The sequence below is a fragment of the Chlorocebus sabaeus genome, chromosome 24 (genome assembly GCF_047675955.1).
Source record: "Chlorocebus sabaeus isolate Y175 chromosome 24, mChlSab1.0.hap1, whole genome shotgun sequence".
Lineage (NCBI taxonomy): Eukaryota > Metazoa > Chordata > Mammalia > Primates > Cercopithecidae > Chlorocebus > Chlorocebus sabaeus.
The window spans coordinates 38,990,077-39,014,957 of NC_132927.1; positions in this window are offsets into that span (position 1 = coordinate 38,990,077).

Here is a 24,881-nt window from a genome sequence, read left to right on the forward strand (position 1 = left end):
GAATTTCACGTACTGGCAAAGGTGCACAGGAAATTGAGGGGCTTGTGGTTTTCAGATTTTACCCAAGTGTTCCTTTTCAATTCTAAAAATTTATTTCCATTTCAATTAAGACCCTAATTTTCACATGAGACTCGGAAAGTGTACAAATACTACTTATAATTTTCAAACTATAGCAACAAATCCTCAGTCTAGTTTTCAGCTTTGAATCCTTGCTGATGCTGAAAGTTTTAAGCTTTGAGCTTGTTTTCTTTGTGTAAGCTCTGTGATGCAGTCAAAACTGCTCAAATAATTTCACCATTCTTAAGCTACCGTAATCATTGTAATGGTCAGGTCCAGTGTTCAATTGGCCCCCCAAGCCTTGACTTCTACAGGTGCTCTTTCCCAGGATTCAACAGATAATACATGAGTTAACTGTGAAAATAAAGAATGCTATGGGTTATCAGTATCATATTTTCCATTGGTGACAAGATCATTTTGTTCAAGTCCAGTTATATTCTTATTTTGATAACCTTTCTCCTGAGATACATCTGCTGTTACCAAGTACCAGTAAAGACCTACACAGGAAAACAAACAAAAGAAAACATTAAATATTTCAAGCAGAAAGAACTTAATACAGTAAAATAATTAAAATGCATGAAAAGGGCTGGAGCAGCAGAAAGAAGATAAGATGTCACCCTGAAATCAGGAAACTGCTATCATCTCAGCAGTGAAGCCCATTGGCATGTACTTTCTAACATGCAGGAGCTAGAACTTTCAAAGAATGCTGCCCCTGCCAGAGCTGGAAGCCTTGAAGAGTTGGCTTGCAGGAGTAAATGCACAGCCATCTGGTCTCCACAACTCTTCAACAACCACCAGCTACTAGAGCAACTGCCAACGTGTTTGGAGCCAGAATCAAAATTGTTCTTCCTTCTTTCCACTCTCAGACCCCTTATCAGTACACCCGTTTTTGGCAGAATTTAACAAGAAGCCAGCTGCTAAAAGAGTCTGGTAAACACAGTCCCTTCTTACTCAGAGTCCCAGTTCTGGTAGTTCAAAGTAGAGTACAGAACAATAGGTATAAAATTCATAGAAAAGATAAATAACCAAAGATGGCTGGATGGAAAGATAAGTTTGGGGATGTTGGTGGCATTGAGAAGATGTTTTAATAACCCTGGAATATTCTGTTTTATGAAAAGTAAAATTCCATTTAAAAAATATTATTTGTATTCAGAGTGTTTAGGATATCCATCACCTCAAGCACATATTATTTCAATTAGTTTAGGACATTGCAAGTCCTCATTTCTATTAATAGGTGTTTTGAAATACATACTACATTGTTCTTAACTATAGTTACTCTACGATTGAACATTACAACTTACTCCTTTTATTGTTCCTCCTTTCATAAAGTCTAAGAACCCCCTCTGTAGAACAGTCAATCTCACATCCTCTTGCAGTTGTTGCTTTTCACCTGCATCACCAATGTTTACCTCTCTTCTGAATCTTTCCCAAAGTCATACAAACATGCACTGATACGTCCTACATTGATAGCGGCCTAGACTCCGCCTTCTACCCCAGCTGCTACACATTTCTGATTCCTTTATGGCAGAACTCCAGTGTTGCTATATCAACTTCACCTTCTCCCCCCATTTTTTAAATCAACCCCAAACAGGCCTTCACCATTCCCCTGCCTCCAAAAGAGTTTATGTCCATTTCTTCTTGACTTTTCAAAGCCTCACCTTATTCTGTTTATCAGCAACCACTAATAGATACAGTGGCTCTGCTTCTTTCTTTACTTAGACTGTAGAATACTATTATCTTTGTCCTTTGATATAACTTCCTGTGCCTGGTTACTTTTCCCAATACTCACCTGTCTCCCAGACCCCTAAATATTGTGTGCTCTAGATCTTGGACTCACATACATCTTCTGTGTACTTTAACTTTTTAGATTATTTCATTAAGTTCCACAGATTTTAATATCATCATCTTGGCGAGGATTCTAAAATGTCTATCTCTAGCACCAATTTCTACCCCGAACTTTGGTCTCAAATATATAGAACTGGCTACTTGGCATCACAACTTTCTTCTACTTGATCCTAAATTAAGACGCTCAGACTTAACATGACCTCAACTGAACTCTTCGTTCAGCTCAATCCTGTCTCTCTCTAGTGTCTCCAGTCACAGAAAAATGCAAACAGCTTTCTTCTAGACATTCAGGCCCAAATACTTGACTTCATCCTTCTACTGTCATATTTACTCATACTCTGTATTGTACCTTGAAGCACATCCTATGTGCTCTTCTAAATATTTCCAAAACATGATTATTTATTTTCAATCCTGCTGCTACCACCTGTTTTAAGACACCATCATTTCTTGCCTGCATTATTGAAATACTCTATTTGTTTGGTGCAATAGTAGTTGCAGTTTTTGACATCGAAAGTAATGGCAAGACCGGGTGCAGTGGCTCACACCTGTAATCCCAGCACTTTGGGAGGCTGACGCAGGTGGATCACCTGAGATCAGGAGTTTGAGACCAGCTTGGCCAACATGGTGAAACCCCATCTCTACTAAAAATATAAAAATTAGCCAGGAGTGGTGGTGTGTGCCTGTAATCTCAGCTACTCAGGAGGCTGAGAAAGGAGAATCTCTTGAACCTGGGGCAGTGAGCTGAGATGATGCCACTGCACTCCAGCCTGGGCAACAGAGACTCCATCTCAAGGGAAAAAAAAAAAAAAAAAAAAAAAAAAGGAAGTAATGGCAAAAGCTGCAATTACTTTTGTAACAACCTAATATATGGTCTTTAGTTCCATGTTTTGCTATGTTAACTCCTCTGCTGAAAATCAGATATGGGTAAAAGAATAGACACACAATTAGTGAGAGAGTATAGAGTTTAGAAATAGACCCACATAAATATGGTCAATTGATTTTCTATAAAGGCCCTAAGGCAATTCAGTGGAAAACAGATAATCATTTCAACAACTGGTGTTGAATTAACTAGACATCCGTGAACAACAAAAAAAATAAACCTCAATCTAGACCTCCAACTGATATAAAAACTCAAGATGGATCAGAGATACTAATGTTAAGTGTGTAAAACTATGAAGCCTTTAGAAGAAAACTTTTGTAAACTTGAGTTAGTTTTACACATCACAACAAAAGCATGATCTATTAAAAAAAAAAACATGATAAACTGGACTTCTTCCAAGTTGAAAAATTTTGCTCTGCAAAAGACACTTCAGGAGAATTAATAAGCCACAACAAAGTGAAAATATTTCCAAACCACATTTCTGAAAAATGATTTGTATCTAGAATATATAAAGTATTCTCAAAACTTAATTTTTAAAAATTAAATTGGTGAGGATTCTAAAATGTCTATCTCTAGCACCAAATTCTACCCAAACTTTGGGTAAATTTTAAAAAAAAAAACAAAAATATGGATATTCCCTGACTTTCCCAAAAGCTTAATTCTGAGTTTTTCAGTTTCCTCTCTTTGGCTAGAGCTGGATCACATGTTCCCATAAATACAAGGGCATTTGAAAGGAAGAATATTTTGATTTACCACATTGTATTCCTGAGGCTGCATAAAACTAGTGTTTTCCTGCTACATATTTATATATTGCCTATATATTATTTATATGTTAATAAGAGTGTCCTTGACCTTCAACACTTCCACTTATTCCTGTCTTGTACCCAGTAATTATGTTCAATAAAAAAATGTTCCTATGATATGGAAATTTAGCAAGACACTCTTGAAAAAATATTGCATCAAAGAAGAGATAAAAAAGAAATTAGGGCCGGGTATGGTGGCTCATGGCTGTAATCCTAGCACTTTGGGAGGCTGAGGCAGGTGGATCACCTGAGGTCAGGAGTTCGAGATCAGTTCAGCCAATATGGTGAAATCCCATCTCAACTAAAAATACAAAAATTAGCTGGCGTGGTGGTGGGTGCCTGTGATCCCAGCTACTCAGGAGGCTGAGGCAGGAGAATTGCTTGAACCCAGGAAGCAGAGGTTGCAGTGAGTGGAGATTGCACCACTGCATACCAGCCTGGGTGACAGAGCGAGACGCTGTCTCAAAAAAAAAAAAGATAGAAAAAAAGGAAATTAGGCAAACAAGACAAAAACTAAAATACAACATATGCAACTCACAGTATGAAGCAAAAGCAGTGCTAAGAGGAATGTTCATAAAAATAAGTCCCTTAATTAAAAAGGGGAAGGATTTCACACAACCTGATTTTATATTTCAAGAAACTAGAAAAAGAAACCAAGCTCAAAATGAGGAGAAGACAGGAAATACAAAGATTAGAGCAGAAATAAATGCAATGAAGAACAGAAAAAAAACATGAAACTAAGAGCTGCTTTTTTAAAAAAAACAAGCAAAGTTGACACACCCTTAGTTAAACTAAGAAAGGGAGGACTCAAAATCAGGAATAAAAATACAGACATTACAACTGATGCCACATAAATAAAAAAGATCATTAGAGACTAATATGATCAACCTAGAAGAAAATTCTTAGAAATATACAACCTACCAATAAAGAAATAGAAGGTCTGAACAGATCTATAACTAGTCTGGATATTGCATTAGTAACCAAAACCTCCCCAAAAAGAAAAGGCCAGAGCTGCATAGCTTAATGTGTTCATTCCACCACACATTTAAAGATGAACTAATACTAATCTTTCTCAAACTCTTAAAAAAAAAAAAAAAAAAAAAAAGAACAGCCAGCATTAGGCCAGCATTAGTCTACATTAGTCTAATATCAATAACAGAAAAAGATAGCACAAGAAAACTACAGGCCAATATCCCTGAATAATCTAGACACAAAAATCTCAATAAAATGCTACCAAAGCAAATCCAACCACACATTAAAAGGATTATATATTGTTGCTAAGTAATATTTATCCCTGGGATACAGATATGATTTAACATGTGAAAACCATGATACATTAATGGAGCAAATCATGAAAATTTTATGATCATTGCAATAGATACAGAAAAAGTGTTAGACAAAATTCAACATTCTTTCATAATAAAAACTCTTGATAAACTAGGAATAGAAGAAAATTACTTCAAGATAATAAAGGCCATATATGAAAAGCCCACAGCTAATATTATACTCAAAGAAAAACAAAGTGTTTCCTCTAATAACAGGAACAAGATGAGGATGCCCACTCTTGCCATTTCCATGTGATACAGTACTAGAAGGTCTAGCCACAACAATTGAAGGGAAAAGCCAAAAGACATCCAAATCAGAAAGGAGGATATAAAATTGTAGATGACATGGTCTTATATTAATATTTATAAAACCCTGAAAACACCATTATAAAAAGATCCAGTAAAACTAATACATGAATTCAGTAAAGTTGCAGCTTGCAAAATCAACATACAAAAAGCAGTTGCATACCTGAACGCTAACAAACTATCTGAAAAGTAAATTAAGACAACAATCCCATTTATGTTAGTGCCGAAAAGAATGAATAAAAAACCTAGTAATTAAATCTAAGGTGGTAAAAGACCTGTATACAAAAAGATACAAAACACTGATGAAAGAATTTTGGCAAGACACAAACAAATGGAAAGACATCCTGTGTTCATGGACTACAGGACTTAATATTGTTAAAATGTTCGTACTTCCCAAAGAGATCTATAGATTCAAAGCAATCCCTACATTAAAACCCCAAAGGTATTTTTATATAAATAGAAGAATATTCTAAAGTTTATATGGAGCCACAAAAACCACCAATAGCCAAACCAATCTTGAGAAATAAGAACAAAGCTGAAAGCCTTGCACTACCTGATTTATCTATCAAAGCATATTACCAAGCTATAGTAATCAAAAGAGTATGGTAGGCCAGGCACAGTGGCTCATGCCTGTAAATCCCAGCCCTTTGGGAGGCAAAGTGGGTGGATCACTTGAGCTCAGGAGTTTGAGACCAGGCTGGGCAACATAGCAAAGCCCTATATCTACAAAAAATACAAAAATTAGCTGGGCATAGTGGTGTGCACATGTAGTCACAGCTATTTGGAGGGCAGGAGGATTGTTTGAACCTGGGAGATCAAGGTTGCAGTGAGCCAAGAGTGCACCACTATACTCCAACCTGGGTGACAAAGTGAGAACTTGTCTTAAAAAACAACAACAAAAGCCAGGCGTGGTGGCTCATGCCTGTAATCCCAGCACTTTGGGAGGCTGAGGCAGGAGGATTACCTGAGGTCAGGAGTTCGAGAACAGCCTGACCAACATGGAGAAACCCAGTCTCTACTAAAAATACAAAATTAGCTGGGCAAGGTGGCACATGCCTGTAATCCCAGCTACTTGGGAGGCTGAGGCAGGAGAATCACTTGAACTTGGAAGGCAGAGGTTGTGGTGAGCTGAGACTGTGCCTCTGCAATCCAGCCTGGGCAAGAGTGAAACTCTGTCTCAAATAAATAAATAAACCATATATTAAAAACAACAACAACAACAAAACAGTATGGTAAAGGCATAATGATAGACATACAGAGCAATGTAACAGAATGGAGAGCCCAGAAATATATCCCAGTATATGTGGTCAGCTGATCTTCAACAAGGCTGTTATGACTACACAATGGGAAAATAATAGTCTTTTCAAGAAATGAGACTAGGAAAACTGGATATTCACATATAAAAATAATGACACATCTCATGCCATATACAAAAACCAAACTCAAAATGAATTCAAGACGTAAATGTAAGAGCAGAAACTATAAAACTCCTAGAAAAATGTAGGGGAAAAGCTTCTTGACACTGGTCTTGGCAATGATTTTTCAGATATGACACCAAAAGCACGATCAACAAAAGCGAAAACAGACAAGTTGGACTATATCAAACTAAACAGCTTTTGCACGACCAAGAAAATCAGAATGAAATGACAATCTATGAAATGGGATAAAATATTTGTAAACCATATATTTGATATGGGCTTTTCTTCAAAATGTATAAGAAGTTTCTATAACTCAATAGTAAAAAATAAAACAAGGAAACCAAAACAGTAATCCAATTGAAAAAATGGGCAAAGGACTTGAACATACATTTCTCCAAAGATGACACACAAATACACCTGGCCAACACCTATATGCAAAAACATTCAAAATCACCAATCATCAGGGACATGAAAATCAACACCACAATAAGGTATCACCTCAAACCTGTCACAATGGCTATGTAAAAAACAAGACGACAAATACTGGTAAGAATGTGGAGAAATGAGGCCGGGCGCGGTGGCTCAAGCCTGTAATCCCAGCACTTTGGGAGGCCGAGACGGGCGGATCACGAGGTCAAGAGATCGAGACCATCCTGGTTAACACGGTGAAACCCCGTCTCTACTAAAAAATACAAAAAAAAAAAAACTAGCCGGGCGAGGTGGCGGGCGCCTGTAGTCCCAGCTACTCGGGAGGCTGAGGCCAGAGAATGGCGTGAACCCGGGAGGCGGAGCTTGCAGTGAGCTGAGATCCGGCCACTGCACTCCAGCCTGGGCGACAGAGCTACACTCCGCCTCAAAAAAAAAAAAAAAAAAAAAAAAAAAAAGAATGTGGAGAAATGAGAACTCTTGCATACTGTTGGTGGGAAGGCAAAATGGTACAGCCACTGTGAGGCAAACATGATGGAGGTTCCTCAAAACATTAAAAACATAACCGTCATATAATCCAACAATCCTGAGGGGTTTCTTTTTTCAAAAAAATTGAAGTCAAGAGCTCAAATATTAACACGGCTATGTTCTTTGCAGCACTAGTCACAATAGCCAGGATATAGAAACAATTTAAATCTCCATCATCAATAAAGAAAATGTGGTACATACATTCAATGGACACTATTTAGGTGTAAAAGGTGGAAATTCTGCAATATGCAACACATGGATGAGCCTTAAGGTTATCATACGAAGTGAAATAAGCCAGTGACAGTAAGACAAATTATGCATAATTCACTTATATGAAGTATATAAAATAGTTAAAATTGTTAGAATCAAAGACTGTAAATGGTGGTGGCCAGGGGTCGGAGACAGGGAGAAGTGAGGAGTTGTTAATAAACAGGCATAAAGTTTTAGTCCAGCAAGTTGAATAAGTTCTAGTCATCTGCTGTACAACACTGTAGCTACTATCAACTGTATCATATTATACACTTAAAAATCTGTTAAGAGGGTAGAACTCAAGTATTCTTATCAAAATAAAAATGGATTTCAAAATAAAATAAAAATGATACCAGAACTGAAACAGGTATTTTACAACCTTGATAAAAGAATATTTGAACAAAACCCATGTGTGAACCTATAGGACTATATTAAATGAGTTCATACACATTTATTTATTTTATTTTATTTTTTCTGAGATGGAGTCTCTCTCTGTCACCCAGGCTGGAGTACAGTGGCCTGATCTCAACTCACTGCAAGCTCCGCCTCTCGGGTTCACGCCATTCTTCTGCCTCAGCCTCCTGAATAGCTGGGACTACAGGCGCCCACCACCACACCCGGCTAATTTTTTTGTATTTGTTTTAGTAGAGACGGGGTTTCACCGTGTTAGCCAGGATGGTCTCAATCTCCTGACCTCATGATCCACCTGCCTCAGCCTCCCAAAGTGCCGGGATTACAGGCGTGAGCCACTGCACCTGGCCCATATACAAATTTCTAAGCACACAATAAATGCTCAAGAATGTTAGTGGTATTACTGTTACTGTAGTTGTTTATTGTTGTATTTTAACGCCTAAAGAAATTCCTCAAATAAAATCGGTGTTAAGTTGTTGTGAGGTGCTTGAATATTTAATATTTTCTCTCTACGGTTCACTAAATTACTTTTTCTAATAACTGGTTTCCTGGTTCTAATCATATAATCACACGTGTTTAGATGGGCCTGTGCAACCTAACTGGCTACCCTGTTGCTGTACCACCACTACTACCACTCCTCCATCCACCTTTATTGAGTGCTTTTGATGTGGGCACTAGGATGTTCCCGATTCAATTTAGATATTTGATTCAACGATGACCAACACAGTCAAAGATACTTCACACAGATAAAAGTGTTAGATAATGAATATTATATATGATTTTAAATCCCATCTATGATTTTAAATCTCATCCACTAATTATTCAATGATGTTTGTTTCATTCTTCAGGAGTTTAAGATCTTCTTTAAAATGTTTTTAAGTGTATGTTAATGATTATGTAAATAGTATTTCTGTAAAGCTTTCAATTATGAGTAAAGTATTTCTACATTTTTGTATATTTGTTTTCAAATTTTTTTCTCCATATGATCTTATTCAAAAGTATCTCCCTTTATTAAATATTAAATGTAAATTTTGAGTGGTTTGAGTTTTCCCCCTCCAAAAAATTATGTCAGGCAACATAAGTTATTTGTCCTCCCAAAAATGATCAAATTTGAAACTCTGCCTTTTTATTTTTACAAGTGCATAATTCATCTTCAAATTCTATAACAATATCATATATTATTATGAGATTGCCAGGAAAGCTCCTATGAATTACAAATGATTATCCTAGTTACTCTCCATCGCATTTATGTATTTTGAGGTTTCTCTTGTGTTGAAAAGTCTTTGTATTTTAAAAATTAACTTCATTTATGAAACTGTGGCTTCTACCTCATTGTTAAAATACATTGTCTGTGAAAAATGCAGTAAATGAGTTTTATATATGGTACCATCTTGTATTAATAATGCTGCTTCAGAATCCTTTTCTTGTTCCAGTCAAAGAAACTACTCCATATTCTTACACACAACTTCCTTTAAAAATTATGTTTATTGAAGTAGAAGAACATTTCTAGTGGTCATCAGGCATTCAACCCTCGTATATTTTCCTAGGCATACCGGAAGCTCTATTACCCACCATCTTAACATTAACCAAGCCATTAACTATGGCCAATGGAATGTAAGCAGAATTAACCAAAGTCATTTGTTGCCAAAGGCAGTAAAAAGCCCCTCCAAAAAACTTCAGCCCTTTCTTTTCCTGTTAGAGAGACCTAGCAGCGTTATCTAAGTTGATAGAGGACAAAAGTGGAACACACCTAGTCCTCTAGGTCATGGCTTAGAAGACGCTTCTTGGGAGGAAGCCATTAGACTCATAGCAAACGTAGTGTGACTAAAAAATAAACTTGTCATATATTAAGACATTACAATTTTGAATTAATTTATTACCAAATTATAGCACAATTTCTCCTAAGAACTACATTAAAGTTTATTTTATAATGAGAATATATCATCTCTGGAGGATTTTTTTTTCCTTTAGTGGTTCACAGAAATGCAGTCATTTGTATAGTCATTTAAAGAGTCTTTAAAACTGCCTTAAGCTGAGAAATGTTGAAACATTTTTGCTTTAATCTATTCTACAACCATTCTCCCATACTGGATAATTTATTCAAATGCTATATCCTCCAAATCTGCAGCAGCAATGTTTTCCCCGTGAGTCTTTCCATAGTATTTGCTTACAAATGAATTTCGGTTTATACCATATTATTTTCCAAGTCATTTCAGCCAATTATGCTGTGGCAAAAGAACAGGTGTTTCCCCAATGATATATTTTTGTCTTTCCCTATTAGGTTAGAAAACTTCAAAAGAAAGTTCTAAATATTTATCTATAAATTCACGAAAAAGTTAATGGACTGAGAATCCCATGAATGTAAACATTGTTTAAAAAAAAAAAGTTGGAGAGGTTTATTTTTATGTTCTGGATACTAGATGTTCACAAGTTTTAAATTCTGAGTAGTTTTCAGGCTTACTATTATAGCTTCATACTGGTATCTCAAGCTCTAATGTACTTTTCAGGTGAGATTCATCTTGAAGTGTGTGTGTGTTTTGCCTGACTTCTGGTCTAATCTGTTTAGACTGTAATTACTTTAAATTCAGGTTGTGTGTGATAATGACCTTGTCCTGTAGTTTGTATTTTATATTCAAATCATGATTTTCTTTCAAGAATCATTTTAAGACACTTCTTTTTTATGCGAGATTTCATCCAGTTATAATTAGATATTATAATCAACGAATCCACCTAACCAAGAATATGTAATTTTAAATATATGACAACACACTGAAATTAAATAAATGGATAAAGATGACTTATCAAGCCTTCCACACTGGTGGAACTCACACACCCCCAGAGAGATACCTCCCATGACAGAGTGAAGGGTGACTCAGTAGCATCATAACCCTCTTCCTTCAATCCCTCCATTTCCTCCAACATTGTAGATGGAGAAAAATAAACCCATTATAAGCCCTTCTTTAATCTAGGGTAGCCATGTGACATTATTCTAGCGAATAGGATATAATCAGAAGTCCCTAGAGAAAGTATCCATTCCTAGATAAAACCTTGCTAGGAGCAGGCTTATCACTTTGGTTCTTTCCTTTTCTCTCAGCGTAGAACATGGATGGAATGCTTGAAGTAGAAGTAGCAGCAACCTTCTTACCTTGAGATGCCTCAAGGGCCAAGTCATATGGCTAGGAAGGATCAAGGTGTAAGGACTAAGATCCTGAATGTCTGATTTCAAAACCAAAATGTTGTTACTCCTCGTGGTTTACTACCCACTACAGCAGAGATACAGTGGGCTTCATGGGAGGGAAAAATTTCAAATGAAAGAAAACTATAGCAATGGAGAGTTAAGAAATGTCTAACTTGGTAGGACAACAGGATTTTAGGAGAAGGAGTTCCACAACACAAGGCAAAAAAGGAACTGATGTCCTCAGGACATTTGTGGAAGAAAGGTATTTTGATGAAGCGTCTTTAGTATTAAATGTGATCACATGTAAGTTAACTTTGTAGAGTTAATCTAATTGTTGGTGAAGCTTCAATAGAATACAGATTGTTATATGCTCCTTATACTGCAGAAATTATTGGGAGGAAATGAAGTAGAGAAAAGGTTTGGTATCATTTTGACAAGCATTGTCTACTTATTTAAAAGGTATAGTGACATACGATCCAGCATCAGATCCCTAGATAGGAACCTGTTTTACATATAGGTATGCAGTTTTTTAGAATAAAGATGAACATTTTTCAATCTTCTCCATTTTTTGGTAAGGATTTTCTTATTGTAGTGTGGGTAAAAATTTAACTCTAATTCTAGCCATAAAAACTATTTAAAACTATTTGGCCTCATTGTGTGGAATTTAAATTTTCAGAAGCATTTTTCTTTTTTTCTATTGTACAAGTCAGGTACATCAGAGAGACAATAACAGACCAGGTATTTTTTGAAACTTTAATTTACTGGTTTGAGTAGAGCAAGGGTTCATAGAATTCATAAGAAGTAGAAGCCAAGGTAGGCGGGGGCCAGGTTGAGATTTAACTGAATAAATCTTGGAATTAGAGGGGACCATGGAGTTCAGGGTATTTGATGATCATCACTGAGTCAAAACGGAAAGAATGTAGCATATTCAATAAATATTTGTTGAAAATTTACAACTCTATAGGAAATTTGCAATTCTTCTATTAGGAATTATACTTAACTTTCTGTGCTTTATTATTTTTCAGATATTCCAGAATGTAATCAAATCTTGTTTTTATTAAGTCTGCAACCAACTTCTAAATATCCCAATCCCGGAGCAGTGATGACCAGAAAACTAAAACTATATTGTGCCAAATCAAGTCAGAAATGAGGAGAAATCAGGAGAATAAGGTTCTCTGTGGAAAATTCCCTGGCATTAGTTTCATGAAGCTGAATTTTGAGCACTGATAATAGGAACACTGCTGCCAACCTAGATATCATGGCATACAGGTAGATGTTGAAAGACATCCAGACTGCATACCTCTCAGCAATTTGTGGCTGGTAGTTAGCACCTGATGTTATATTCTGGCATACACCCAGAACCTGGTCACGATGTACCGTCTGCCACCTTTACCATTTCAAACTCCTGGGCTCTGTGCCAGATGCCAAACTGGCAAAGTAGACTAAAAAATTCCATAATCCAATTATGGAAGTATAAGCCAGGTGAGTCTACTTGCAGTTTGAATCACAAAATTTCAATAATTTCCTTCCAATTTCATTCTATCTAAAGGCTTCTCAACTTTGTGGCTATTCACATTTAGGCTGGGTAATTTTTTTTGGCTGTGGGAGGCTATCCGTGCAACGTAAGGCATTTTAAAGCAGCATCTCTGGGCTCTACTCACCTGAGGCCAGTAGCAACCCCCTGAGTCAAGTCAATCAAAAATATATGCGAACGCTGACAAAAGAGACTTGGAGACAAAATCGTACCCCATCCTCACCCAGTTAAGAACCACTGCTCTATTCAGAAGTTAAACCAATGCTGAAATATTCCAAATAACTATAGTCCACAGTATCAAACAGAACACAGAGGCCGCATAGCATAGGCTCATTCTATCTGACAGTGTGGACACTGCAGGGGATGGGAAGGCATAATTCTGACAAAGAGGAATGTAGGCTACATTCAAGGTTTGGAAAAGAGACGTCACAGAGGAAAAGTGGAAACGTGCTACTTTTCTGCAAGCTGGCGTGAAGGAAGGGAAGGTGGCTGGTATTTGCCAGCGTTCAGTGCCAAAATGAACAATGTGCTGAACAAAAAAGATTTTTGTTTGTTTAACTTAAGGACTTCTTTTCTCCAAGACAGAGACAGCTGAGCAGGTTTAGAGTCAGAAAAGAGTTAATAAAATATGTAGGCAAACATGGAAAAGGGAAACAGAAGGGGGAAATGGAAGTCCAACGAAAGGAATGGTAGTTACAGGATGTCTGAAGAGGTGGCTGATGTTATGGAGGACAGAACAACACAGCCGGAAGAATTCGGAGTCCAGAACTGGGTTGTGTAATCTTAAGTCTTGGATTTACTATTTAGATGCATAACATTGGGTTTTGTTTTTTTAAATCTTAGTGTTTCCATTTTCTCATCTGCAAAATGGGGATCATAGTAATTCCCACTCTTCAGAGTTGCTGGAATGTGAAAATGTGAATGTCTGTAAGGCATATAACAAAGCCTGTGCTAAATATACAGCAATAGACTAATACTGAATGCATGATGAGGTGTCTTGGAGCACACAGGCACATATATGCAGAATGGCTTCCACAGTGACTGTGGGGATCCTGTGTAGTCCTAGCTCAGTGAAGATTAACAGGAAGACACGAGCATGCCCTACCAGGCACGAGGAGAAAGGAGGATTAAAGCCTTAACATGACCACAGACCCAGGATGAACCAATAATCTTTGGTCTTTCTAAGGCTATGCTGGAAATGGGTGAATGCAGAGGAGAAATACAATAGTTAATCTGCCAGGAGCATTGAAAGTGAAAGATGACAGGTAAGTAGCTAAGGAAATTGTGGGAGTTGGGGCACCATGGCCATGGTCTTTCTTAGAAGAATAGGGAGAAATGTCTGGTGACTCTGTGGTCCAAGTGTGGTTCATAGTGTCAGAACATGCATTCCCTGTGGAGATGGGGCTTTGAGTTAAAATCTCAGCCCTTAAAATACCATCTCTCCCATGTAAGTGCCCAATAAATAGCTGTTGAGTGGACAATTGAATAGGTAAGGGAAACTAGTAGTTTCTTTCCAATATAAACCCTTCTTGCAAACCTTTAAAATCTTCATAGCCATTACATTTTACCTTTTATGTCTATTCACATATGTGATAGTTAATTTTGTGTCAACTTGACAGTGCCACAGGGTGCCCAGATAGTTGATCAGACATGATTCTGGGGGTCAGAGGTTTTAGTTGAAACCAGCATTTGAATAGGTAGACTAAAGCAGATTGCCCTCCCTGTGTGGGTGAGCCTCATCCAGTCAGTTGAAGGCCAACTTCAGATCTTAGGACTTCTACCTCCATAATTGCTTGAGTCAATCCCTTATTATAAATCTTTTTATACACACACACAGAGTTGACACTTGAATATGGGTTTGAACCGCATAGATCCACTTATATATGGATTTTTTTCTGCCTCCGCCACCCGAGACAGCAAGACCAACCCATCTTCTTCCTCCTCCTTCTGCCAATTCAATATGAAGATGAGGATGAAGACCTTTATGATTACTATTAAATGAAAATGGATATGTTTTCTCTTCCTTATGATTTTCTTAATCTTTTCCTCTAGCTTACATTATTGTAAGAATACAGTATATAATACACACAACATATAAAATACATATTAACCGACTTATTGGTAAGCCTTCCAATCAACAAAGTTTTAGGGGAGTCAAAGTTATACACAAAATTTCACTGCAGGATGGCAGGGATCAGTGCCCTAACTCCCTCATTGTTCAAGGGCCAACTCTACATCTATCTCCTGTTTTTCTAGAGAACCATGACCAATACACACATTTTGCCTGTTATTATAATTACTGTATATTTGGCTCAGTTTTCACTAGACTCTACATTTCAGATAATTGACTGTTTCAGTTTTGTATTTGTTGTCTCATATGACCTTATTTTTAGTAGCCACACATCTAGACATTTGTGAATTAAAAGCAATTTCAAAGAATGATAGTGAAAAAAAAGGCACAAAGCTACAATGTCAGATTGGCTGGAGAGTCACAATTTGAAGTGTTTCTTAAACTGGAATCCACTGATGCATTCAAAAAGTTGAGAAAAATTTTTTCCTTTAATTTGCTATTTTAATAATCTAAAATAATATTTTATCAGTTACAAAGACAGACTTGTCTTTTGTGATGAGAAAACACAACTGAAAGATATTTTGATAGGCCTTGAGCTCTTAAGTCAGTGCCTCTGAGTTCTCAGGCTTTTCATTCCTGTTAAAGGAGTTATGTTTTTCAAATTTAACAAAATTTTGGTTGGAGAAAGAACCCTGGGTTGGATATCAGGAAAGCGGTTTCTAACTCTGGCTCCGCCAACATTTTGCAAATTATTCTAGACCTAAATTTTGTTTTTGTTTTTAATTAAAACAAGGGGTTTAAGTTTGATGTTTTCTGAGTTTCTCTCTGGTTCAAATGTCTAAGAATGTTGAAATTAGCAGGGAAAAAGGAAAATAAGTGTTAACAAGATAGTACATATTTCAAAAAAAAAAGAACCAAAAACCAGTATCAGTAACAACTATAACTATAGAGTAATTATATATCAGGCATGATTCTAGGCACTTGATATTCATCAATATACAAATTAAAATCCCTGCTCTCAGGAAGCTTGCATAAAGGGTACACTTGGGTAAATGAGCTGGTTTAAAAGAAAACAGTGAAATAAATGAATTGACATATGGTCTAGAAGAAATATGTGAATTCACGTTCAGTGGAAATATATGCACTACCTAGAAGATATCTGCTTCTAGTCATTTGTTGTCTTTGAGCACTTTTACAGATCTTTAAGTTGTAGATAACAGAGAGCAATGTAAAACAATTCTTTTACAGAGGGTCCCTGATTTAGGATAGTTCAACTTACTATTGTTCAACTTCAAGATGGTGCAAAAGCTACATACAGTCAATCGATAGAAACTGAACTTAGAGTGCTCAGATAACCATTCTGGTTTTTCACTTTTAGTGTTCAATAAATTGTAGGAGATACACAACATTGTATTATAAAATAGGGTTTGTGCTGGATGATCTTACCCAACTGTGGGCTAATGTATGTTTGTGAACGCATTTAAGGTAGGCTGTGCTAAGCTACGTTTGGTAGGTTAGGGGTATTACATGCATTCTCAACTTAAGACATTTTCAAGTTATGATGAGTTTGAGGTGTAACTCCATTGTAAATTGAGGAACATCTGTACACCTGAAGTTTAGTGAGGTTAAAATTGACTTTTCCCTCATCTCTCCCCACCCCAAATAAAAAGCCCCTTTAGTCTCCATTTGCACATTCACTTCTATGTTCCTGATCTATATATAAATTTGCCAGATCTACAGATTGTCTTTTGAATTCGTCTTAACATCTGCTTCAATGCTAATTACGGGATAAAATAGAATCTTTAAAATGTTCATTTTTATTTATGAGGGTTATGATTTTACCTTTCTCTGAAAGTTATCTTTTAGTCATGAACAAAGTCCACATAGAAAATAAACCAGATGAATATAGCGGAATTTTATGAGGTGAGCTGAGGGGTTGAACAGCTTCACATCTGCTCATCAGGAAGGTCTTCTTGCAGGAGGGAGATATTGAACTGGGATGTAAATGATAACAGTAGCATCTCTGAGAGGTCATGGGGAGGAACATTCCAGCAAGAGGCAGCAAGAGATACAATGATCCTGAGGTGAGCATTTCGTTGCTGGATTCAGGGCATCAGAACACAGCCAAGACTTGAGACTAGCACACACTGCGTGAAGGGAATATGACATAAGGTGAGGACAGAGATACAGACAATTGCCAGATGTCTAGGGCATCAAAGGCCACCATACAGTGTTTGAGTTTTATTCTCAATGCAATTGGGAAGACATAGGAGAGAAATGATCTAAATTCCATATTTGAAAGAACTTCCCGCAGCCAAGATGCTTGATTTCCTGGTTGATCTGCATCACTTGGTTAGTCCTCATGTTAATTCTATGGGGCAAGCATTCTGATTTCCCCCCACTTCATAGATAGGAAAATGAGGCTCAGAGGGTAAGTGGGCAACTAATATCTACAAGGCAATAACTGTAATCCATCAGTGTAAACAGGTGTTTTTACTACTGTTTGCACAATCTTGGTGATTAAGTTGTGAATGAGTTTAATCTTTTATCAACAATACTTTTCTGAACCATTTAATTGAATTAGGTTTTACAGATTTACTTTGCAGAGTTTCTTATCCTTTTTCTTTTAAGGTTATTTTCTGGTTCTCCTTTCAGGAAGTATTTGTAGTTTGATGAGGAATTTGAGTTAATGCTATTATTGAATCAATGCTGGCTATGAAAGCCTTGGGAAGCTTATCTAACTTCTGTATTGTTTCTATCAGTTTTTATTTGTGTATATAATGAACCACAGTGTAACTTGCATATAGTCTTACACACAGCAGATGGCTTACTGACTACTCAAAAAATGCAGTTACACTGACACATTTCTCTAAACTATTTCTTTTATCAGCAACAAATAAAATGCAATATCTCTTTTTTTTTTTTTTTTGAGATGGAGTCTCGCTTTTGTCACCCAGGCTGGAGTGCAATGGTGGGATCTCGGCTCACTGCAACCTCTGCCTCCCAGGCTCAAGCTCAATTCTCTTGCCTCAGCCTCCTGAGTAGCTGGGATCACAAGCTCATGCCATACGACCAGCTAATTTTTGTATTTTTTTTTTTTTTTTTTTTGAGAGACAGGGTTTCACCATGCTGGCCAGACTGGTCTCCAACTCCTGACCTCAGGTGATCTGCCAGCCTCAGCCTCCCAAAGTGTTGAGATTACAGGCATGAGCCACTGCACCTGGTCTTGCAATGCATCTTAATCTTATTTGTAATAGCTTTTAGGTTGGGTTTGCAATTTAATGGCTATGTGAATGACTTGTTTTTTCCCCCTAATTTAGTGAATCTATTACAAACTATATTATTCTCACTGATAGCTCACAATTTAAGGTTTACAACACTCTCACTATTGGAGTAGAAAAATCGCATTTTGGAAACAAAAAGATCAGTGGATTGGCAAGTAAAGTCCCACCCAATGAGCTATGATGAGAAGACTTGTCAGTCTTTGCAACTTCTTTAGATATTATAACTTTTTGTTATATACAATTCCTTTATCATGATGTAGTGCTTTTGCTGTTGGTTGGAAATATAATCTGCTTCCATTTCAGCTAATTTTCCATGGACCAATTTAGATGCTTTCTCATCTTAAAATACGAAAGGTTTTGAAGTCTGACAAGACAATAACAATTTGGACACACACTGAAATGAACCACCAGTGGTTTCGCAGAAGAACTACAATGACTGTTTTGTGTGGAGAACATTTCTCCCCGAGTCTCCAGAATCATCCAGCTTGGCCACATCCCAATTGTTCTTTCAGCAAAAATGAAGAAAAGGAAAAAACTAGCTAAGCAAAACATAAGCACAAAGAATATTTCAGGAAGGGCAGTCAATTGGAAGTTTTCAGTCAAAACTATCAGCTTGTTGGATCCAAAAGGTTTAGGGATTTAAACCTTACAAGAGAAAATTACACTAGTCCTCCTGAGCTTGTGCTTGTCTATGTTAATATAAACACGCTAATTGTGCATCCTTCCTCTACTTTAAATAAGTTTTCCAAGCAGACAGTCATGATTAAGCAGATACCTTCCACACCCACAGTGGCATGGTGAGAAACAAAAATAACACACTAAGCGTATTAAAATGTATAAATATTTTCTCCTACTGATTTTATTAGCTGAGCATCTCATGTATGTGTTGCCTTTAATTCAGCACAATAGGTTTATTTTCATAGATTCTGTATTTTACTTCAGGCTAGGCAGAATTCCTCTGAGGTGAAGACACATAATCTCTTTAGACTCTTGGGTCACCCCAGGGAAGGAGTGCTTTTATTGCTTGCTCAAGCTTTAAAAAAGCTGCTTGTTAAGCCTAAGAGATCAGAATACTATCCTTAAAAAGCCCTGAAATAGGGCAGGCACCCTGCATCATGTGTGCTATGCTAATCTTCCCGGGAGAAAAGAACTCCATTGAACCAAATGCCCCCCTCCTTTTTTTTTTTTTTTTTTTTTTTTTTTTTTTTTTTTTTTTTTGCAGAGGGAAGGCAAATAAAGCAGAGTTTGGAAAATAGTGGCTTCTCTTCTGCCTAGAACTTGAAGGCTTTAACTCCATTATTCTGCCCAGGTGAACTAAAACAGTTACATATTAGTATATCAGTGATCATTTTTAGAAGTTAACCCACTTCTGGTTTATGTTCCACCTCAGCTTACACTATAAGAAGCACCATAACGTAAAGTATCAAATAATAAGAAAGCATTATAAACTGAGTCAAAACCATTGTTTCAACTAGATGAGACTTAAGGTCAGATAAACGTATTATTTTAGAAATACTAAGAGTTACAACTGATACCAGCATTAATTACTAGCAGTCCTTTAAAAATGCTTAATGTATTAATAATGCACATTTTATGTGCTTGTTAATTACTTAAGACATCTTTTTAGGGTCCTAAAATTACATGTGCCAAGCACTTGTTACACGACTTCTTTGAAGGTTAATGAAGCAGAAAAATGGAGTTCAAATACACGGAGAGAACGATAATGAAGGAAAAAGAGGAATAGACTAGCCTTTTAGAAGCACATAATGAAAAAACATCCAATGATCTTTTATTGTGTTGACATGTATTTTAGGTTGAAAAAGAAACTATTAGAGTCAATCATTATATTACGTTTTACACCCCTTGCCTATTTTAGGCCTCCAAACCGTTTTTACCTGAGATTTCAAATATAACTTAGAACTGCAGTTCTGCCATTCACTGGAGCCGCTTTGTACTCTAAACTCTGTCCTAAGCTAATCAGGTCTCCACTTTCTCATTGGGTAACCAAGCAAAAATATGAAGGCAGCGAGCTGCACACAAAGACAACTGAGGGCCAAATTGTCTTAGGTTTCCAGAATGGCCAGTGAAGATGGCAGCAACTTCTTGCTACATTTTGAGGGACCCCCGACATGGAAAAGCAGGACGATCCCTTATCCTAGAACTAGATACTGTCCAACAATGGCATCTTTGTGATAAGCTGTTTCCACTTTCAAAGGAAGCCATGCAGGCAGCTTCCAGAATCCTGTGTATCAATGTATTTAGGTTGGTGCAAAAGTAATTGTGTTGTTTGCCATTAAAAGTAATGAAATCGTTTTTAGGTTGGTGCAAAATTGTGGTTTTTACCATTTCTTTTGCACCAACCTACACATCATTTGATAAGGTACAAATATCAAGCCTGAACTTATTTAAAAATGCTTACAATGTGACCAATTTAGAGACCATCTTATGAACAAGGACAGACATCTCTTATGGAAATAAGAGCTTAGGTTTATATGGGTTTAAACTTTTTGAAGCAATTTTACATTTTATTCCATTTGATTCTTCTGTCAGGATTGTTGTAATGACATACCACACAGAATATCATTGGCTTAAAACAACACAGGTGTATTTCTTGCTCATGTTATTTTTCATGGATCACCTGAGGAGAACACCTTGCCCTCTATTACCTTCACTCAGGTCTCCAGGCCAAGTGAAGCTCCATCTCTGTGCTTCTGTGATTGCGAAGTGGGGGGAAAGGGAGCATGCTGAGTGGTACACTCACTGTGAAAGTATCTTCTTGAAAGTGATTCAGGTCACCTCTGCTCATTGTTATGAGCCAAAGCAAGTCCCATGGTTCCTTCCGCAAAGGAAGTGAGGAAGTTAAACCAGCTCTATTCCTGGAAACAAAACAACCCAAGTGTCTAGGAGAGATCAACGACTACCACATTCTTCTTAAAAGCCCTATGAGGAAATATAGTCCTGGAAACCAGGCAGATTTTCCAAAGAGGAAAGTAGACAATGGATAGGCAACTACATGAGGGAAGCCTCTTCCTTGTTGGTATCTTCTCACTATGCCACTGTAAACCAAAAATAAAATTCCAAGACCCTCAACCAATTAAATGGACCCCTCTTCTTGGGCAAGAGCATTCCTAAATATACCTGAAAACTAATTTAGGCCATGATGAGAAAGGGAGATTCACATGCCTCATTAAACCCTCATCCCTTTGGAATTCAACCACAGCTCACCAGCATTTAACATTAAAATGGAGACCTTAAGACTGACAAAGCAAACTCTTTGTGGCAGTAAGATAACAAATGACAGACAGCAGGCCCTGAAAAAAATCAAAGTATTTAACACTAAAATATATTTCTTTGACATGTTTTGAAATGGCCCTGCAAAGCTGTCTTTTGTGGGGAAAATCTACGTTCTGTAGAGAACCCACTTGCCTTTCCAGGTCTTTTTCCTGATCCAAAACAAAATTAATTAGGAGTCTGGCACCTTTTAAAGTCGGATAAGAAACATTTACTATCTATTCTCTCTGAAGCCTGCAACCTGGAGGCTTCATCTACATAATAAAAACCTTGGTCTCCATAACTTCTTATCTTAACCCAGATACTCCTTTCTATGGATTCCAGGTCTTCAGATAAACTCTTTTAACCAACTGCCAATGAGGAAATCTTTGAATCACCCAATAACCTAGAAGTCCCCCTGCTTCCAGTTGTTCCACCTTTCTGGACCAAATCAATATTTATATTGTGTATATTGACTGATGTCTTATGTCTCCCTACAGTGTGTAAAACCAAGCCATAGCCACACTGCTTTGGGCACATGTTCTCAGGACCTCCTGAAGCCGTGTCATGGCTATGTCCTTAACCTCAGCAAAATAAACTTCTAAGTTGATTGAGACCTGTCTCAGATACTTTTTGGTTTACACCACAATGTGTAAAATTTTATTCTTCCTTTCTTTAGACAGAACAATGCCTTGCTTAAAAGAACAATACCTTTCTTAACATCCTGTTGTGAATTGCTAGATGATAGGAATATACTCTTCAAGATGAATATGGAGCACAGTCATGATACAAAAATCAAACTATTAAGTGGTGCACCCCAGGCTGAGTCAGTCAGAAAAGATGTCTGGCCTACAGCATAGGAGGTCTCCATGACTTTTGTAGTATGGAGTGGAAAAGTGGGGAGGATGGGAGTTGGGAGGCTCTTTCTACCAAAAGGCAGGACAGTTCTGGAAAAACAAAACACCTCTTTGGACATTTTTGAAGATAATACATTATGAAAAAGTTAAGTAATGTGTCCTCAAGTAATATTTCTTAGAACTTTATAAAACAAATTAAAAACAAAGTAAGAAACAGATGATGCATGTAAAAACTGTGAACTTGTAGAAAAAAAAAAAAAAGAAGACTGAGAATTTTCTTGAAATAGCTGTGCTAGCCCTAGTCAAGTAATTGACCATTCCAGTGAAGCTTAATTTGGGACACTAAATTGGGAATCAGGACCGTGAAAGAAAAGTTGACAGATGGGACTTAGAGACATACTTCTACTGAACACACTGAAGTATCTAAGAATTGCAAGTTGATACCAACATCATGCTGTATATTATTTGTACAGCACATATATATACTTTCTCACATTGACAAGGTACTTTGATATTTTTGATCATAAAACTTTTCTGAATGAAGCCTTTATGAAGTCCCATATTCCTGACTTTTTGCTAGCATTCTCATAAAATCCTGTCATATTTTTAATTAGTTTCTAGCCATCCTTTTGGCTTTAGCGCTCAAAAGCTCCATTGGAAAGCTTTTTCCAGGTTGAGGGAATTGCCTTATTGCCCTTCTATTCCTTTGGCCATGTGAAGACACAGTGTTAATTTCCTCCAGAGGATGCAACCAATAAGGCACCATGTTAAAATTGAAGAGCAGGTCCTTACCAGACACTTAATTGATCAGTTCCTTGATCTTGAACTTCATCTCTATAGCAATAACAATAAAAGGTTATTTTTTATAAATTACCTAGTCGCTGGTATTTTGTTACAGCAGTGCAAATGGACTAAGAAGCTGAAACTAGGAGTTGGGTGTTGCTGTAACAAATACCTGAAAATGTGGGAACATCTTTGAAACTGGGTCATGGGTAGAGGTTGGAATCGTTCCGAAATGAATGCTGAAAACCCTCTGTATTGCTATGAACAGAAAATTAAGGGTGATTCCTGCCAGACCTCAGAAGAACAGAAGAGCTACAGAGAGAGTCTCAATCTTAGAGAACATCTAAATGGTCTTGAACAGAATGTTGGTAAAAATACGGACAATGGCCATTCTGATTAGGTCTTCAGATGGAAATGAAGATTTTCTTATTGGGAACTGGAGGAAAGTCCACTCTTGTTACAAAAGGTGGCAAATAGCTTGGCTGAATTGTGTCCCTGTCTCTTCCGCTTTGGGAAAGGAGGAATTTAAGAGTGATAAACTAGGTTATTTGGCATAAGAAAACTTTAAGCAAGGTGTTAAGGGTGCTGCATGGTTTCTATTATCTGCTTATGATAAAATGCAAACAAATGAAATATGGAATTTATTATCAAAAGAGAAACGAACCAAAGACTTAGAAAATTCTCCGCCTGGCCATTTCAAGAACAAAAAGTGTTTAGGAAAGGAAACCAAAGGTGTGGTAAAGTTACCCTTTGATAGATTCCTATACACAGAAGGAAGTCAGTGGTACTCATTAAGACAATGAAAGAATGTCCTCAAAGGCATCTCAGAGATCCTTGAGGCTGCCATGCTCATCACTGGCCCAGAAGTACCAGGTCTCTGAGGGAAGAATTATTTCAAGGAAGAAGCCTAGGGCCCCCATGGGATCTCAGAGCTATTTGCACATATTCACATCAAGTCTCTGTCCCCACATTCTGGTGCAGTGCCCCTTGGTAGCCTCAGCTGTGGCCCAAGAAGGCTCAAGTACAGCTTGAGCTACAACTCCAGAGAATACAAGATGTAAACCTTGGCACCATCCACATGATACCAACTCTGAAGGTGCGAAGAATGTTGAATTCAGCAGAACATTAAAAGGATCCTATACTATGAACAAATGGAATGTATCCCTAGGATGCCAGGATAGTTTAGCATAAATAAATATAAATAAATTCATGTGATATACCACACTAACACAATGAAGGACAAAAATATGATCATCTCAGTAGATTCAGAAAAAGCATTCGACAACACCCAGCATCCTTTTATAACTCTCAACAACTTAGGTATAGAAGAAATGTACCTCAACATAATGAAGGTCACATATGATAAACCCACACCTAACGTCATCCTCAGCAGGGAAATATTGAAAGTTTTTCCTCTAAGATCCATAACAAGACAATACTCTCACCACCTCTATTCAACATAGTACTGAAAGGTCTAGCTAGAGAAATCACGCAAGAGAAAGAAAAAAACGGCATCCAAATTGGAAAGGAAGAAATTAGATTGCTCCTGTTTTTGGGTGACAGTAAATAGAAAACCGTAAGAACTCCACAGAAACTATTAAAACTAACAAATTTAGTAAAGTTACAGGATACAAAAATCAGCAAACAAAAAAAGTA